Source organism: Aotus nancymaae, unplaced genomic scaffold (assembly GCF_030222135.1).
Source record: "Aotus nancymaae isolate 86718 unplaced genomic scaffold, 86718_ANA_hifiasm-v0.15.2.pri h1tg000003l, whole genome shotgun sequence".
In the NCBI taxonomy this organism is placed as follows: Eukaryota; Metazoa; Chordata; class Mammalia; order Primates; family Aotidae; genus Aotus; species Aotus nancymaae.
The window spans coordinates 30,927,692-30,947,894 of NW_026988414.1; the positions used below are offsets into that span (position 1 = coordinate 30,927,692).

The 20,203-nt window shown below is 39.3% G+C and overlaps 1 protein-coding gene and 1 pseudogene across 1 annotated transcript in view; both read right to left on the minus strand.

Moving 5' to 3' along the window:
- PLPPR1 (phospholipid phosphatase related 1) overlaps positions 1-20,203 on the minus strand; it is a 626,458-nt gene that overhangs the window by 576,515 nt on the left and 29,740 nt on the right. The window contains exon 2 of the mRNA XM_064375977.1: positions 4,146-4,237. The gene's annotated coding sequence lies outside the window, so the exon portion shown is untranslated. The remainder of the gene's footprint in view (positions 1-4,145; positions 4,238-20,203) is intronic.
- On the minus strand, positions 17,467-18,616 carry LOC105727314 (actin, cytoplasmic 1-like; annotated as a pseudogene).

Here is a 20,203-nt window from a genome sequence, read left to right on the forward strand (position 1 = left end):
TAAGTAGTAGACTACCTGTCTCCTAGCTGTAGCAGAATCTATTCCACTTCAATACAGTAGTCTTAAAGAAAGGATTAATTGCCTTTTAGTTTGAGAATGTGTCAATTGCTTGCCAAACAATTAAAATTGATCATTGATGTTTCCTAGTATTAAGAAGACCATCATTATTTAAAAGGGCTTGGTTAAACAAGTCTTGGTTTCCATCAATATTTCAAGAAGGAAATATTAGCATATATTGTCATCTCAGATAAATAACACATAAATACATGATTTGTATATATGTCATGATCAAAGCTGTAGTACTAAGTCTTTCCTACTACTAAAGACCATATATAAACATTTAGCATTTGCGTGTTATCTACCTCAAAAGTCATAGTCATTTCATTCATTCATTCATTTAATAAATAGTTAAAATGCCTACTAGACATAGATATCTCACATATTCTCAACGGGTAAGTACAGGAATTTGTCAGTCTTTGTCATCCAATGTGCTTTAAACCTAAAACTACATTTTCATGCTACAAAGGAAGTGAACTAGTTATGATTTGTCAAGTTATTTTAGCAATACTAAAAGTTTAGATGAAGGAAAAGTGAACTTTCTCTACAAAAGACCAGATAATAAAAATGTTAGCCTTTATACACCATGTTGCCACTATTCAGTTTTGTCATTCTAGCACAAAAACAGCCATAGACAATATGCAAATGAATTAATGTCACTGTGTTGCAATAAAACTTTATTAACACTGAAATTTAAATGTTATGTAATTTTCAGGTGTCACAAAGTAGTCTTCTTTCTGATTTTTTTCAAATATATAAAAGTGTAAAAAAAAAAAATCTTCTTAGCTCACAGGTCATACAAAAACAGGAAGTGATCCAGATTTGGCCTGTAAGCCATATTTAAATGAATCCTCCTCTCACTTTTCCCCTAAATGCTTCAGTTACCTGATTATGCCTTACAGAATAAGCAAGGGGGAACTTTCAAAACCTCACTAATATTTCACTGTGTAGCTCTAATAAAGTGTTCAAGAGAATCTCTGAAGTATACTGCTTTACAAATCAGCGATTCTAAATTTCTTAATTCCAGCTTTCATTTATGTGGAGGAAATCAGCCTTGTTGCATAGCAATAGGCAGAATTACCATGGATGCATTATGATCTGAAATCACATTTGCACAGACAGCTGATAATCCCCACGGAAGCTGCCTCCATAGCACCGGGGAGTACCCATTTATCTCTGTGCTCAACCCTGTTATCTTCCCCCAGAGCTCACGCCATCACCGGCTGGTTTTCTCATGTCACGTAAGAACCCTGGCAGAATAATAAAGGAAGGCATTCTTTGGTTAGCACATGATTTTAAGTGACTTCTTGAGTTTAGTCTAGCCACTAGAGAGATTTACATAGTTTCATCACTCATATAGAAGCTAATGGTACATCAAGGTTTTTTAATAATAAAATAGCATCAGGCAGAAAAAACACTGCTTTAGCATTCCTCAGCAAAAAAAAAAAAAAAAAGACAAGACAACATTAATTGTAGAATATATTAAAATGATGCTTCTTGTCATTCTAGGGCTCAGCAGCAAAACCTCAAAGAATGACTCAGGCATTGTTTTTTACTATTGTCATATTTATTAAGACCAGCTTTTATGCACATTTCACATCAGTAACTAATATAAATTGTCTTTGTATGATCGAGTATTTTCTAATTCCTTCATTTTACTGAACAGAAACAGAAACCAGCAGATTATGAAAGAGCTTTGCGCATCTTCTTCCCCTAACACCACTTTTGTCTCATTCATCTGACTTATTACCCTGGCACAACCCCCTTTCAGGACTGGAGCTCTGCCCACATTTCTATTATTTTTGGCTGGAAATCAAAGTCACCTATTAAATGAAGGTGACTTTGATTTTCAGGATTAAGAAAGAGATTTGAGATATCTGCACTCCCACATTAATTGCAGCATTACTCACAATAGCCAAGATACGGGATCAACCTGTGTCCATCAACAGACGAACAGATAAAGAAAACATTGGTATATATTCACAGTGGAATACTATTCCATCATTAAAAAACATATAATGAAATGTTATTTGTGACAGCATGAATAGAACAAGAGGACATTATGTTAAGGGAATAAGCCAGGCACACAAAGACAAACATCGTATGTTCTCACTCTATGTGAAAGCTAAAATAGTAGATCTCATGGAGGTAGAGAATAGAATGGTGGTTACTAGAGGCTGGGAAGGGTAGGGGAGAAGCGGGGATAAGGAGAGATTGGTTACTGGGTACAAAAATACAGTTAGAAGGAATAAGATCTAGTGTTCAGTAGCACAATAGGTGACTATAGCTAACAATATCTTATTGTTTATTTCAAAACAGCTAGAAGAGAAGATCTGAAATGTACCCAACATGAAGAAATGATAAATGTTTGAGGTGAGGGATATCCCAATTACCCAGATTTAATTAGTGTACAGTCTAACTACACCTTGGATGGCATGGCTACCCTCGTGACCTGCATGTACACCTCTGGAGGACCTTCCAGAATTAGGAAACCTGAAGTGGCTGGAAGGACGAATGATCAACCCCTGCACGCCTAACTAACGTGAGACATTCTTCTATTGTTTCTTGTTCTGGCCTCAATTCACAAGGCCATTAGACTTTGTAACTGACCTTGGCCCAACCTCCTGATTCCACACCCTACGACCCCCTCCTGGCTTGCAAACCTACAACCCCCTCCCAGCTTGCAAAAAACTGCCAACTGTAACTTCTGTAACTTTCCACTGTTCACCCCAAACCTATAAAACCAACTCCTATCCTACCGCCCTCTGCTGATGCCCTTTTCGGCCTCAGCCCACCTGCACCCAGGTGAATAAACAGCCATGTCGCTCACACAAACCCTGCGGGGCGGGGGGTCTCTTCATTCAGCATGCGCGTTTTAACAATCAGTACACATTTTATGCTTGTAGCAAAATATCACATTAGCCCAATAATATATTCAACTATTTATATTCATAAAAATTAAAAGAATAAAAAAGAAAGAGACTTGAGGATGGCTAGGCAGTGAATAACTTAGTGAGCACAACTACTACTAGCAAGGCACTATGTAAAGCTCTTCATATATTTAATATCTTATCACATATTACACCTTTAACTCTCAACAGTATCATCAGATGCTTTATCACTATTTTAGACACAAGAAAACTAAAGCTTAGAGGTTTTTAAAACTTAATCAAATTCACATTGCTGGTAATGAGCAATATTCCTTCCACTGTACCATAATTCCTCGTGGATTCTAGTTCTTTCCAGCTCTTCCCTAAGAATTAATTTATCTCCAATGTCTCCATATGAGTATGGGAGGAACTCCCAAAACAGTCACCACTTAGCAGTGGATACTCTGGCATCTAAATATTGATTTTGGATTACCTGGAACCTTTTCCTTCCAGGATGAGACTTGAGCATATTGTTTGAGAAGCCTAGCTGCTTGTTCCAGACCAAGCCTCTATCACTGGATAACATCTCCACCCACTATTGTGTACCTTGGTAAACAGATCCCACTCCTTTCTTAACAGCCCAGTGTTTCTGGATACCTATTATGCCCAAACCATGTCTACTTGAGCCACATTACTGCATTGTAAATCTCTGAATACATAGTTCCACCAGTAAGAAAGAAGAGCATTTTTCCCACCTTAAACAACAACAAAAAATAAATTGTATGATATAATTTGATATAATTGTGAGGTTTTCTACAAAACAGAACATTCCAAAGAACTTTTTATGATTTTTTTCAATAATACATCTTGAATGCCAGGCCCTGGAGAGTATAGTCATGTCCCCAAAGAGACACATGGAGCTTTCATTATGTATTTAAATTATTAAAACTGTTCTCAAATCCAATGCTCCCAAATCCAAAGTTTGAATAAATCTGCTACTAGTAAATTGTGTACCTGCCTCAACTGTAAGAGAGCCTTCATTTATGTTGCACAATTACAACACAGCAACCAGTCCAAGTCTGAAGTTGTCTTTAATGTCTCTTCACCCCTTCAGTGGTGCCTCATCCCTAGACATCCTATGACTGTCATGTATCACTCAGACCCTCCCATGGATCCCCCTTGTATTAGTCCGTTTACATGCTGCTGACAAAGACATACCTGAGACTGGGGAGAAAAAGAAGTTTAATTGGACTTGCAGTTCCACCTGGCTGAAGAGGCCTCAGAATCATGGCAGGAGGCAAAAGGCACTTCTTACGTAGCAGCAGCAAGAGAAAATGAGGAAAAAGCAAAAGCAGAAACCCCTGTTAAAACCATCACATCTCATGAGATTTATTAACTATCACAAGACTAGCATGGGAAAGACCAGCCCCATGATTTAATTACCTCCTCCTGGGTCCCTCCCACAACACGTGGGAATTCTGGGAGATAGAATTCAAGCTGAGATTTGGATGCGGACACAGCAAAACCACATTACCCCTAAACTCCAGAATTTTCTCATTCCCCATTTTTGTCCCTATTATAATTATCTGTTCAGTCTCATTTTCTCAGTTATATTCTGTATTTTGAACCAAAAAAGAGATATCTGTAAAATTTTTTAAGTATAAATTCCTTAGTATATCTCTCCTCAAAGGTAACAAATTATCAGTTTGTCTTCTAAGATTGGAATAGAGGTCTCTGGTCAGAACAAAGAGAGTCAAGGTAAACAATTTCAGGTGACCATGGAGGCATAGAAGGAGCAAAATTTGGCAAATGGCCAGAGACGATGACAGGTACAGATGGCAGGCATCCAGCACCCAGGGATTCAGCTGGCAGCTAATTGACAGGAGAAAATAACCAGGCAGGTGGCTAACAGCACAGGCTTAGCTACCTGAAGTTAGGTCAGCACAGGGTCAAAAAAGCAACAATGGAAGTCACAGGAATAAGGAATCAATAGAAACAGAATGATTATGCAAAAAGGCTGCATTACTGTATCATTTCCCTCCAGCTTTGGAATGGCTTTGTCCAGATGTGGTTAACCTCCAGAGTCCTGAAAATGATAGGATGTAAGAAGTTCAAATGAGAAGACACCAGACAGTGTCTAATGGACTTAGGTTAGTAAAATCACGGACTAAGCCTTGTGAAAAAACCTTGGTTATTATCTTCCTTCAGGAGAGTCCAGATTTTTAGTATAGGCAGAAACATAATGACTGAAGCCATTCTAAATGCAATGGTCAAGTGCATTCTATAGCATGGAGATTAATCCCACCTTACAGAAGAAAGTTGGATGGGGAATTGAGAAGGATAGTCAAGAAAGGTTTCACAAAGAAGATGATACCGGAGCTTGATCATAGTGCATAAATAGAATATTGGTCATAGGAATGAAGACTTTCTAAAGTGGGATACAGCAAGAGCAAAGGCAAGGAGGTTTGAAAGTATACATTGTACTTGAAGAATTTTGGATTCTCTATGATTAGCACATAATATGGTAAGAAGCAGCAAAAATTAAGCTAGATTTTATACACACACACACATATGCATATGTACATACGTATATTTAAATAACTTCACAATCTGATTCCAATTTGTAGACATACATACATATTTGTTACATTGGAATCAGATTGTGAAAGTCTTTGACTAAAACCCTTAGGGGATAGAATTTGGCCTTAAGGGAATTCACTCATATTTTAATCAAGATGTGGAGCATAATCAGTTTTGCAAAGTCAGTTTTTATAAATGCAAAGGATGGACTGAAAAAAAGAACCACAGCACAGAGTCTAGACTTATCAGAGGTCAGTTGTCACAACCCACGCAGGAGATGATGAGTGGCTAAGTAGAGCAGTGGCCGATGGGTGTGGAAAGGGAAGAGCATCTTCAGGAGACTTTGAGGGGTAGAATCAACACAACTTAGTGACCCAAGAGGAAGAAAAACATTGAGATTTCTAAATTATGGAAACTTAAAATAAATGTGATTGAAGTGCCAGTAATTAAGACAGACACAGAGTGAAAAAACTTGGAAGATAATATGAATTGAATTTAAATTTGAAAAGAAAAACTCTAAAACAGAGTGAAGTCGTGCTAATGAATTAAGAATCCAGTATATCACAGTGACATTTCAAGACTTGAGAATATACGAAATCACTCAGGGAAAATTTCTAAGAAAAAGAAAACAGAAAGAGAATCTGGGAAGATTAAATTTGGCTATACACAATAAGATGGGACATGACTACAACAGTAACAGTGCAGACATTGCAGTCAAATGGATGTTACCTAACAGATTATTACTTTTGAAATAGTGGGAGACAGAGCAATATAGCCAAATAGAAACCTCTAGTGAATGTGCCTCCTGGAAGAAACATCAAATTGAACAACTATCCACATAAGAAAGCACTTCATAAGAATGAAAAATCAGGTGAGCAATCATGTACCTGGTTTTAACATCATTATCAAGTGATACCGTTTTTCTGTGTCCCCACCCAAATCTCTTCTTGAATTCTAGTTCTCATAATTTCCAGGTGTTGTGGGAGGGACCCAGTAGGAGACAATTAAATCATGGAGGCGGTTTCCCCCATACTGTTCTCCTGGTAGTGAATAAGTCTCACAAGATATGCTGGTTTGTAAGGGGAAACCCCTTTTGCTTGTCTCTCATTCCTTCTTGCCTGCCACCATGAAGGACGTGCCTTTCACCTTCCACCATGATAGTGAGACCTCCCCAGCCACGTGGAACTGTGAGTTCATTAAACCTCTTTTTCTTTATAAATTACAAAGTCTCAGGTATGTCTTTATCAGCAGCATGAAAACAGACTAATACAGTAAATTGGTGCCAGCAGAGTTGGGTGCTGCTGTAAAGATACCCAAAAATGTGGAAGCAACTTCAGAACTGAGTAACAGACAGAGGTTGGAACAGTTTGGAGGGCTCAGACATAAAAACGTGGGAGAGTTTGGAACTTCTTAGAGACTTGTTGAATGCCTTTGACCAAAATGTTGATAATGATATGGACAATGAAATCCAGGCTGAGGTGGTGTCAGAGGGAGAGGAAGAACTTGTTGGGAACTGGAGTAAAGGTGACTCTTGCTATGGTTTAGCAGACACTGGTGACATTTTGCCCTTGCCCTTCAGAGATTTGTGGAACTTTGAACTTGAGAGAGATGATTTAGGTTATCAGGCAGAATAATTTTTTTTTTTAAGACAAAGTCTTGCTCTGTTTCCCAGGCTATAGTGCAGTGGCACAATCTTGGCTCACTGCAGCCTCTGCCTCCCAGGTTCAAGAGATTCTCCTGCGTCAGCCTCCCAAATAGCTGGGATAACAGCCACATGCTATAATGCCCAGTTAATTTTTGTATTTTTAATAGAGATGGGGTTTCACCATGTTGGCTAGACTAGTCTCGAACTGACCTCAAGTGATTCACCCACCTTGACCTCCCAAAGTGCTGAGATTACAGGCATAAGCCACCACACCTGGCCTAGGAAAAGAAATTTCTAAGCAGCAAAGCATTCAAGAGGTGACTTGGGTGCTGTTAAAAACATTGTTTTAACAGGGAAACAGAGCATAAAAGTTCAGAAAATTTGCAGCCCGACAATGCAATAGAAAAGAAAAACCCATTTTCTGAGGAGAAATTCTAGCCAGTGTCAGAAATTTCCATAAGTAATGAGCAGCCTAATGTTAATTGCCAAGACAATGGGGAAAATGTCTCTAGGGCTTGTCAAAGACCTTCACAGCAGCCCCCACCTCCCCCATTCACCCCCTCCCCCATCACAGGCCCAGAGGCCCAGGAGGAAAAGATAGTTTTGTAGGCTGGAAGCCCCAGAGCCCCACTGCTGTGTGAAGCCTCGGGACTTGGTACCCTGCATCTCAGCCACTCTAGCCATGGCTAAAAGGGGCCAAAGTACTGCTTGGGCCATTGCTTCAAAGGGTGCAAACCCAAGCCTTGGCAGCTTCCACATGGTGTTGAGCCTAAAGGTGCACAGAAGTCAATAATTGAGGTTTGGGAACCTCCACCTAGATTTAAAAGGATGTATGAAAAACACATAGATGTCCCTGCAGAAGTTTGTTGCAGGGGTGGGGCTCTCATGGAGAACCTCTGCTAGAGCAGTGGGGAAAGGAAATGTGGGGTTAGAACTCACACACAGAATTCCCATTGGGGCACTGCCTAGTGGAGCTGTGAGAAGAGGGCCACTGTCCTCCAGACCCCAGAATGATAGATTCACCAATGGTTTGCAAGGTGCTCCTGAAAAAGCTGCAGACACTCAACACCAGCCTGTGAAAGCAGCCGGGAGGGAGTCTGTGTCCTGCAAGGCCACCGGGCTGGAACTGCCCAAAACCATGGGAACCCACCTCTTGCATCAGCATGACCTGTATGTGAGACATGGAGTCAAAGGAGATCATTTTAGAGCTTTAAGATTTCACTGCCCTGCCATATTTCAGGCCTGCACGGGGCATTTAGCCTCTTTGTTTTGGCACATTTCACCTATTTGAAATGGGTGTATTTATCCAATGCCTGTACCCCATTGTATCTAGGAAGGAACTAACTTGCTTTTGATTTTACAGGCTCATAGGTGAAAGAGACTTGCCTTGTCTCAGATGAGACTTTGGACTGCAGACGTTTGAGTTAATGCTGAAATGAGTTAAGATTTTGGGGGACTGTTGGGAAAGCATGATTGGTTTTGAAATGTGAGGACCTGAGATTCGGGAGGGGGCAAGAGAAGAATAATATGATTTGGCTGTGTCCTCACCCAAATCCCATCTTGAATTCTAGCTCTTATAATTCCCACATGTAGTGGGAGGGAGCCAGTGGGAGATAATTGAATCATGGAATAGTCAAAGTCATCCCAAGCAAAAATAACAAAACTAGAGGACTTCCAATTATACTACAGAGCTATAATAACCAGAACAGCATGATACCAGCATAAAGACAGACACATAGACAAATGAAACAGAATAGATAACCCAGATATAAATCCACAAATCTACAGTGAACTCCTGTTCTCCAAAGGTGCCAAGATCATACATTAGGGAAAGGACAGTCTCTTCAACAAATGGTGCTGGGAAAACTGCAAAAGAATAAAACTAAACACCTATCTATCTCTCGCTATATACAAAAGTCAAATCAAAATAAATTACAGACTTAAATCTAAGACCTCGAACTATTAAACTAATAAAAGAAAACTTTGGGTAAATACTCTAGAACATTAGTCTAGGCAAAAATTTTTTGAGTATTACCTCCAAAGCATAGGCAATCAAAGCAAAAATGAACAAATTGGATCACATTAAGTTAAAAAGCCTCTGCAGAGCAAAGAAAATAATCAACAAGGTAAAGAGAGAAACCACAGCATGGGAGATAATACTTCCAAACCATCCATCTGACAAGGGACTAACAACCAGAATACACAAGGAGCTCAAACAACTCAATAGGAAAAAAAATCTAATAATCCAATTAAAAAATGGGCATAAGACTTGAATAAACATTTCACAAAAGAAAACATACAACTGACAAACAGGCATATGAAAAAGTGCTCAACATCATTGGTAAATCAGAGAAATAAAAATCAAAACTACAATGAGATATTATCTCACCCCAGGTAAAATGGCTTGTATCCAAAAGACAAGTAATAACAGATACTAGTGAGGATGTGAAGAAAAGAGAACTACATACAGTGTTGGTGAAAATGTAAATTAGCACAGCCACTAAAAAGAACAGTTTGGAGGCTCCCCAAAAAACTTAAGTAGAACTACTACATGACCCAGCAATCCCACGGTTAGGTATAGACTCCAAAAAAGGAAATCAATATATCAAAGATATAGCTGCACTCCCATGTTAATTACAGTACTGTTCACAATAGCCAAGATTTAGAAGCAACCTAAGTGTCCATCAGCAGGTGAATGAACAAAGAAATGAGGTGCATATACACAATAGAATACTATTCGGCCATAAAAAAGAATGAGATGCTGTACTTTGCAACAACATTGAGAGAACTGGAGGACATTATGTTAAATGAAATAATCCAGGTGCAGACAGACAAACTTCACATATTCTCGTTCATTTGTGGAAACTAAAATTAAAACAATTGAACTCAGGAGATAGAGAGTACAGTGATGGTATGCCATAAATACATACACCCACTATTTACCCATTTTTTTTTTTAATTTTAAGAAATAGGTTCAGGAGAGAAGGACCAGTCATACTTAAAGGAAAGTATTTAAAAGTAGAAAAATGTTTATGTATCTAAGTCCAGCTGCATTTCAAGAAGGCTGTTTAAGCCTTCTTGAAAAAACGAGAAAGCAGTAATGGTCTCCGGGGTCTTTTTGAGTCTTCGAATCTGTAGTCCTGTAATGCTCCCTTCCTAGCAGCACTTGCTTAACTTGTAATTTACATCTATAGAATCTTAGCCTTTTCATGGCCTGCCATGGCTAGCAATGTCACACTTACCATCTAAAATGCATTTGAGTACATGGCAACCAAGTCTACCATGAAAATCATGCATCAGCTCCCATGTTTGTTGCAGCACTGTTCACAGTAGACAAAATTTGAAAACTAAGTGTCCATTTAAAGATGAATGGATACCTACATGGTTCATACAATGGAGTACTATTCAGCCACAAAAAATAATGAGATCCTGCCATTTGCAACACATGGATTAAACTGGAGATCATCACGTTAAGTGAAATAAAGGCAAACCACATGTTCTCACTTATTTGTAAGATCTAAAAATCAAAACAATTGAACTCATGAAGATAGAGAGTAGAAGGATGATTACTAGAGGCTGGGAAGAGAAGTTGGGATATAGGGGAAAGTGGGGAAAGTTAATGGGTACAGAAAAATAGAAAGAATGAATAAGACCTAGTATTTGATAGCACAACAGAGTATATTAGGCCATTGTTGCATTGCTATAAAGAAATACTTGAGACTGGGCAATATATAAGAAATTAAACCTGTTTAATTTAATAACATGTTCTCACTCATTTGTGGTTTAATAGGTTCACAGTTTCACAGGCTGTACAGGAAGCATGGTGGTATCTGCTTCTGGGGAGGCCTCAGCAAGGTTTCACTCATGGCAGAAGATAAACCGAGAACAAGCATCTTACATGGCATGAACAGGAGAAAGGAGGGAAGTGCTACACTTTTAAACAACCAGATCTCATGAGAGCTCATTCACTATACAGTACCAAGGTAGGATGGTACTAACCCATTCATGAAGGACTCACCCCCATGATCCAGTTACCTCCCATCAGGCCCCACCTCCAATACCGGGGATTGCAGTTCCACATGAGATTTGGGCAGGGACACAGATTCAAACCATAAGACAGGGTGATTATAGTCAATAATAATTTAATTGTACAATTGAAAGTAACTAAAAGAGTATAACTGAATTGTTTGTGACACAGAGGATAAATGCTTGAGAGGATGGATAACCCATTCTCCATGATGTGATTACTATGCATTGCATGCCTGTGTCAAAACATCTCATGAGAGATCACCATGGCAGACAGGAGGCAGGACTAGATTGCCGCTCCAGACAGAGCAGTGCAAGGAGGCTTGCATTGTGAACTTTAGCTCCAGATTGACTGCAAGAAAAAATTAGCAATCCTGAGAGGACCCACAGACCCAGTGAAGAAATCAGACTGCTCCTGCAGGACGTGGGAGACACCCCAAATACTGTGAATGCTCCAACTGTGGAAATAGGAAAAGGAGACTCTCTTCTCCCAAACACACATCCCTACCAGAGAAGCTGAAGGTCTGTTTGTGGGAGAAGTTTCTGACTTTACCTGGAGCTAAGTCAATTTAGAGAACCACATCACAGGACTCTGTGCAAACAACCCCCAATACTAGCCTGGAGCCAGGTACACTCACTGGGTGGCCAGACCCAGAAGACAGACAACAATCACGGCAGTTCAGCTCACAGGAAGCCACATCCATAGGAAAAGGGGGAGAGTACTAAATCAAGGGAACACCCCATGGGACAAAAGAATCTGAACAACAGCCTGCAGCCCTAGACCTTCTCTCTGACAGAGCCTACCCCAATGAGAAGGAACCAGAAAACCAACCCTGGTAATATGACAATAAAAGGCTCTTTGACATCATCCCAAAAAAAGTCACACTAGTTCATCAGCAATGGATCTAAACCAAGAAGAAATCCCTGATTTACCTAAAAAAGAATACAAGAGATAAGTTATTAAGCTAATCAGGGAGGGACCAGAGAAAGACAAAGCCCAGCGTAAGGAAATCCAAAAAATGATACAAGAAGTAAAGGGAGAAATATTCAAGGAAACAGATAGCTTAAAGAAAAAACAATCAAAAAATCAGGAAACTTTGGACACACTTTTAGAAACGCAAAATACTCTGGAAAGTCTCAGCAATAGAATTGAACAAGTAGAAGAAAGAAATTCAGAGTTCGAAGACAAGGTCTTCGAATTAACCCAATCCAACAAATCTAAAGAAAAAAAGAATAAGAAAATATAAACAAAGTCTCCAAGAAGTCTGGGATTATGTTAAATGACCAAACCTAAGAATAATCAGTGTTCCTGAGGAAGAAGTGAATTCTAAAAGCTTGGAAAACATATTTGGGGAAATAATCAAGGAATGTTTCCCTGACCTTGCTAGAGACCTAGACATGCAAATACAAGAAGCACCAAGAACACCTGGGAAATTCATCACAAAAAGATCTTCACCTGATGATAATGATAACATTATCATCAGGTTATCCAAAGTTAAGATGAAGGAAAGAATCTTAAGAGCTGTGAGACAGAAGCACCAGGTGACCTATAACGGAAAACCTATCAGATTAACAGCAGATTTCTCAGCAGAAACCCTACAAGCTAGAAGGGATTGGGGCCCTATCTTCAGCCTCCTCAAACAAAACTTATCAGCCAAGAATTTTGTATACAGTGAAACTAAGCATCATATATGAAGTAAAGATACAGTTGTTTTGAGACAGGAAAATGCTGAGAGAATTCATTATTACCAAACTACCACTACAAGAACTGCTAAAAGGAACTCTAAATCTTGAAACAAATCTGAGAAAGAAAACTGAGAAGAGAAGGATACATTCCTGGAAAAATACAACCCTTCTAGCTTAAATCAGAAAGAATTAGACACCCTGAATAGACCAATAACAAGCAGCAAGATTAAAATGGTAATTTTTAAATTACCAACAAAAAATAAAAGTCCAGGACCAGACAGAGTCACAGCAGAATTCTACCAGACATTCAAAGAAGAATTGGTACCAATCCTTTTGACACTATTCCATAAGATAGAGACAGAAAAAAACCTCCCTAATTCATTCTATGAAACCAGCATCACCCTAATACCAAAACCAGTAAAGGACATAACCAAAAAAGAAAACTACAGACCAATATCCTTGATAAACATAGAAGCTAAAATCCTTAACAAAATACTAGCTAATCAAATCCAACAACACACCAAAAAGATAATCCACCATGATCTAGTGAGTTTCATACCAGGGATACAGGGGTGCTTTAACATGCACAAGTCAATAAATGTGGTATATACCACATAAACATATCTAAAAACAAAAATTACATGATCATCTCAATAGATGCAGAAAAAGCACAACATTCAGCATCCCTTTATGATTAAAACGCCCAGAAAAATCAGCATAAAAGGGACTTACCTTGATGTAATAAAAGCCATCTATGACAAACCACAGTCAACATAATATTGAATGGGGAAAAGTTGAAAGCATTCCCTCGGAGAACTGGAACAAGACAAAGATACCCACTCTCGCCACTCCTCTTCAACATAGTACTGGAAGTCCTAACCAGAGCATTCAGACAAGAGAAAGAAATAAAGGGCATTCAAGTCAGTAAAGAGGAAGTCAAACTGTCACTGTTTGCTGATGATAAGATCATTTAACTTGAAAACCCTAAGGACTCCTCCAGAAAGCTCCTGCAACTGATAAAAGAATTCAACAAAGTTTCCAAATACAAGATTAATGTACACTAATCAGTAGCTCTTCTATACACCAACAGCAACCAAGCAGAGAATCAAATCAAGAACTCAACCCCTTTTACAATAGCCGCAAAAATAAAATAAAATACTTTGGAATTTACCTAACCTAGGAGTTGAAAGCCCTCTATAAGGAAAACCGCAAAACACTGCTGAAAGAAATCATAGATGACACAAACAAATGGAAACACATCCCATGCTTATTGATGGGTAGAATCAATATTGTGAAAATGACCATACTGCCAAAAGCAATCTACAAATTCAATGCAATCCCCATCAAAGTACCACCATCATCCTTCACAGAATTACAAAAAACAACTCTAAAATGTATACAGAACCAAAAAGGAGCCTGTATAGCCAAAACAAGACTAAGCAAAAAGAACAGATCTGGAGGCATCACACTACCTGATTTCAAATTATACTATAAGGCCATTGTCACCAAACAGTGTGGTAGTGGTATAAAAATAGGTAAATAGAACAGAATAGAGAACCCAGAAATAAGCGCAAAGACTTACAGCCAACTGATCTTTGACAAAGCGAACAAGAACATAAAGTGGGGAAAGGGTACCCTTTTCAACAAACAATGCTGGGATAATTGGCTAGCCACATGTAGGAGAACGGAACTGGATCCTCATCTGGCACCTTATGTAAAAATCAACTCAAGATGGATTAAGGACTTAAACCTAAGATCCGAAACTATAAAAATTCTAGAAGATAACATTGGAAAACCCCTTCTAGACATTGGCTTAGGCAAGTATTTTATGACCAAGAACCCAAAAGCAGATGCAATAAAAACAAAGATAAATAGCTGGGACCTAATTAAACTGAAGAGCTTTTGCACGGCAAAAGGAACAGTTAGTAGAGTAAACAGACAACTCACAGAGTGGGAGAAAATCTTCACAATCTATACATCTGACAAAGGACTAATATCCAGAATCTACAAAGAACTCAAACAAGTCAGTAAGAAAAAACAATCCCATCAGTGTGGCGATTCCTCAAGGACCTAGAAATAGAAATTCCATTTGACTCAGCAATCCCATTACTGGGTATATATCCAAAGGATTATAAATCATTCTACTATAAGGACACATGCACACGAATGTTCACTGCAGCACAGTTTACAACAGCAAAGACCTGGAACCAACCCAAATGCCTATCGATGATAGACTGGACAGGGAAAATGTGGCACATATACACCGTGGAATATTATGCAGCCATCAAAAACGATGAGTTCACTTCCTTTGTAGGGACATGGATGAAGCTGGAAACCATCGTTCTCAGCAAACTGACACAAGAACACAAAATCAAACACCGCATGTTCTCACTCATAGGCGGGTGTTGAACAACGAGAACACATGGACACAGGGAGGGGAGCACTACACACTGGGGTCTGTTAGGGGGAAATAGGGGAGGGACAGCGGGGAGTGGGGAGTTGGGGAGAGATAGCATGGGGAGAAATGCCAGATATAGGTGAAGGGGAGGAAGGCAGCAAATCATACTGCCACATATGCACCTATGCAACAATCTTGCATGTTCTTCACATGTACCCCAAAACCTAAAATGCAATAAAAATAAAAATAAAAGAAAAAACAATCCCATCAAAAAGTGGGCTAAGGACATGAATGAACAATTCTCAAAAGCAGATATATAAATGGCCAACAAACATATGAAAGAAATGCTCAACAATACTAATAATCAGGGAAATGCAAATCAAAACCATAATGTGATACCACCTCACTCCTGCAAGAATAACCATAATCAAAAAAATCAAAAAACAGTTGATGTTGGCACGGATGCGGTGATCAGGGAACACTTCTACTTGCTGGTGGGAATGTAAACTAGTACAGCCACCAGAAAACAGTGTGGAGATTCCTTAAAGAACTAAAAGTAGAACTACCATTTGATCCAGCAATCCCACTACTGGGTATCTACCCAGAAAAAAAAGAAGTCATTATCCAAAAAAGATACTTATGCATGTTTATAGCAGCACAATTCACAATTGCAAAATTGTGGAACCAATCCAAATGCCCATCAATCAATGAGTGAATAAAGAAACTGTGCTATATATATATATGATGGAATACTACATAGCCATAAAAAGGGATGAATTAACAGCATTTGCAGTGACCTGGATGAGATTGGAGACTATTATTCTAAGAGAAGTAACTCAGGAATGGAAAACGAAACATCAAATGTTCTCACTGATATGTGGGAGCTATGCTGTGAGGATGCAAAGGCATGAATGATACAATGGACTTTGGGGACTTGGGGGGAAGAGTGGGAAGAAGGCAAGGCATAAAAGACTACAAATATGGTGCAGTGTATACTGCTCAGGTGATGGATGCACCAAATTCTCACAAGTCACCACTAACAAACTTACTCATGTAACCAAATACCACCTGTACCCCAATAACGTATGGAAAAATAAAAAACTAATAATTTTTCTAAAAAAAATCTGATGTACCCCATAAATATATATAACTACTCTGAACCCACAAAAAGTTTAAAACTTTTAAAAAATAATGCATCAGTCCTGGAACACAGCTTCCTAGAAACGTACTGGTTCTGTTATGGCCAAATACCCCATGCATATTAAGTCTCCAGATTCATCCTTATTTCCAGCTACATATAGAAAGTGATCTTTTCTATTACACTGATCAGAAACAAATCTCCATTATTATGCTCTCAAAAACCTCAATATTCTCAACAGCAAAATAAGATAACAAATCTACCTTACAGGGTTGTTGCAGAGGTGAGTTCTGATTATTGTGGATGTGTTCTGTAAACTTTCAATTACTACATAGTCGTTAACTGTTATTAACTGTATCAGATCTCGGGAGTTTAATGTACTTAATGATACATAGGACTAAATTGCAAAATGATTTTCATCTCATTTTACTACAACTCATAAAAAATAGTAAATGACTAACACATTAACTCAAAGAAATATAATTTTTTTTAAGGTGTGCACATTTATTCAACTGGTCTCAAGTCAGTGTACAGGTAAGCCCCTGGCTGCCTCCATCCACTCCCAGGGAGACCAAAAGCCTTCATGTATCTCAAGCTGGGGGACAAAATGGGGTAGCCATGAAGGCTGATCATTTAAAATAAAATGAAATTTAAAAATATTAAGGCGAAGATTTTTTTAATTGCATTACATAATTTACACAAAAGCAATGGTATCACCTCCCGTATGTGAAGTTGGGAGAGGACTGGGCCATTCTCCTTGGAGAGAAGTGAGGTGGCTTTTAGGAGGGCAAGGGACTTCCTGTGACAATGCATCTCACGATATTTGGAGTGACTATTTTAAAAAAGAACAATAATGATATACAATTAAAGTCCTCAGCTACATTGTAGAATTTTGGGGAATGCTTGCTCCAACCGACTGCTGTCACCTTAACCATTCTGGTTTTTAAATCCTGAGTCAAGCCAAAAAAAAACAAAACCAAAACAAAACAAAAAACAGATAAAGCCATGCTAATCTCGTCTTGTTTTCTGCAGAAGTTAGGTTTTGTCACGAAAGAGTGTAACACAGCTAAGTAACAGTCCACCTAGAAGCATCTGGACGATGGAGGGCCAGACTCGGCATACTCCTGCTTGCTGATCCACATCTGCTGGAAGGTGGACAGAGAGGCCAGGATGGAGCTGCTGGTCCACACAAAGTATCTGTCCTTGGGAGGAGCAATGATCTTGATCTTCATCACACTGGGCACCAGGGTATCCTGTCAGCGATGGATCCTGTCAGCATCGCACTTCTGTATCCTGTCAGCGATGCCAGGGTACATGGTGGTGCTGCCAGACAGCACTGTGTTGGCGTATAGCTCTTTGTGGTTGTCCAGGTCATGCTCCATGATGAAGTTGAAGGTAGTTTCCTGGATGCCACAGGATTCCATTCACAGGAAGGAAGGCTGGAAGAGTGACTCGGGGCAGCAGAACTGCTTGTTGCCAATGGTGATGACCTGGGCATTGGGAAGTTCATAGTCCTTCTCCAGGGAGGAGCTGGAGGCCGCCATGGCTATCTCCTGCTTGAAGTCCAGGGTGACATAGCACAGCTTCTCCTTCATGTCACATATGATCTCCCGCTCGGCCAAGGTGGTGAAGCTGAGGCCACACTGGGTGAGGATCTTCATGAGGTAGTCAATCAGGTCTTGGCCAGCCAGGTCCAGATGCAGGATGGCATAGGTGATGGCATCCCCTCATAGATGGGCACAGAGTGGGTGACCCACATCACCAGAGTCCATCACAATGCCAGTAGTATGGCCAGAGGCATACAAGGACAGCACGGCCTGGATGACCCATACATGGCTGAGTTGTTGAAGGTCTTAAACATAACCTGGGTCATCTCTCACAGTTGGCCTTGGGGTTCAGGAGGGCCTCAGTCAGCAGCATGGGGTGCTCCTTGGGAGCCACATCCAGCCCACTGTAAAAGGTATGGTGCCAGATCTTCTCCAGGTTGTCCCAGTTGGTGACAATGCCATGCTCGATGGGGTACTTCAGGAAGAGGATGCCTCTCTTGCTCTGGGCCTCATCACCCACATAGGAGTCCTTCTGACCCATGCCCAACACCTTACGTCCTGGTGCCTGGAGTGCCCTACAATGGAGGGGAAGACAGCCTGGGGGGCATCATAGCCTGTGAAGCCGGCCTTGCACATGCCACAGTCTTTGTCAACAAGGAGTGCAGCCATATATCATCATTCATGGTAAACTGGTGGCAGGTGTGGATTGGCTACTGAGCAGCGAGAGTGAGGCTCTGTGCTTGCTGGGGCAGAGGCAGTCTCAGCCAGAAATATATGATATTTTAACAGACAAAATTTGTATTCTGATGAGCTAGCTGAAAAATATTCATAAAATTGTACATATTCAGTGTAGCACCTACATAAATACAAACAGAAATTCTAACCTTTTCATTGTAAATAATGGAATAAAGAAAACTAGGCTGCTAATGAGAATCGAAATGGATGTGTTTCTCCCAATCAATAATATCATGTGAATCAAAAAGGCATTAATTTCACTGTTATGTATTTGGAGTGATACTGTACAGGCATTGTTTTAGAAGAAAATTCTGTTCTGAAATGATCAATCAAAGCCAGATAAAATGCAGAAGAGTGCTGTTGTTTGAGACTCTAAGTTTGATAATCAGTTCACCCGGAGGGAAAACATTCTAGTTTTCATATCTTTGTAATATTTTACATCTATGCTCAAGAGAAGCCTGGGTGAAGGAAAATGAACATTTTAGCAGCAAAACCCTTAAACTCATGGTAGAATAATAATGAGACTAGTTGGTTCAGAAGGAAATCAGAAGTAAAGAAAAATTTGCAGTAAGCGTAAATAAAAATTCATATTTCACAAGAATACACATGTCTTTAAGAGGAATAATACATGTTAGTAAGGAGAAAAAACATTAAAGGGAACACACATGTTTGTAAGGGGGCAAAAATATGTTGACAATAAAGTCAACTCTCTGGGTAACCCAAGCATTTGAGGACATCAGGGAATGCAATTTCTTAAAAGAAATTTTTGTTTAAGAAAGAATTACCTATTAATGGAAGCTTTGTCTGAAAACATGGGGGCCAGGAATAAACAGAGAATCATTTTACTCTAGAAGAAAGCTGAAGATCTATGCACTGGTGATCTTTAACAAAGGATCTGTTTAGAAATGTAAATCTATTTCCACTGCTCACGGTGCTTAATGTTTCCAGGGATTTCTGGCCATTCTCTTCCACAGAGGCCCTGGCATGACAGCATATACTGAGTGGGATGGCCATTAACAACGAAATGTGGGACCAGGATAATAATCAATCCCAGCTGTCTTGTTATATGATCAAAGATAATTTTTAAAGCCCAGATATTTTCCTTGATTTGGTGTTATGGCAATTGAGCTCATTTTTTAGTAGCTGAAAATGCACGACTATATATTTACCCCTAAACACTTAAAAGGGAAACAGAAAGTCATATTTTTCAAGAGAAGCACACTTGGCTTGGCTAGACTATAGATCACATTAAGTGGGGGCCATCAGGCAAATGAGCCCAGATTTGGGACAACAAATTCTGTCAATGGATTTGCTCCATTAGACTTGGGTATAAACTACACCAAAATAATGGGATTTGGTTCCATGTGAGAACAAAATTATGGAGCTACAAAAAAAAAAGTGCTTCTTCCCATTACAATCAACTACTAAAGGATTCTGCAAGTGAAATGCACTAAAATGAATTAGTTGTATAACTGTTACTCTTTCATTAAAATGATTTAATAGTTCTACAAATGTCATGGC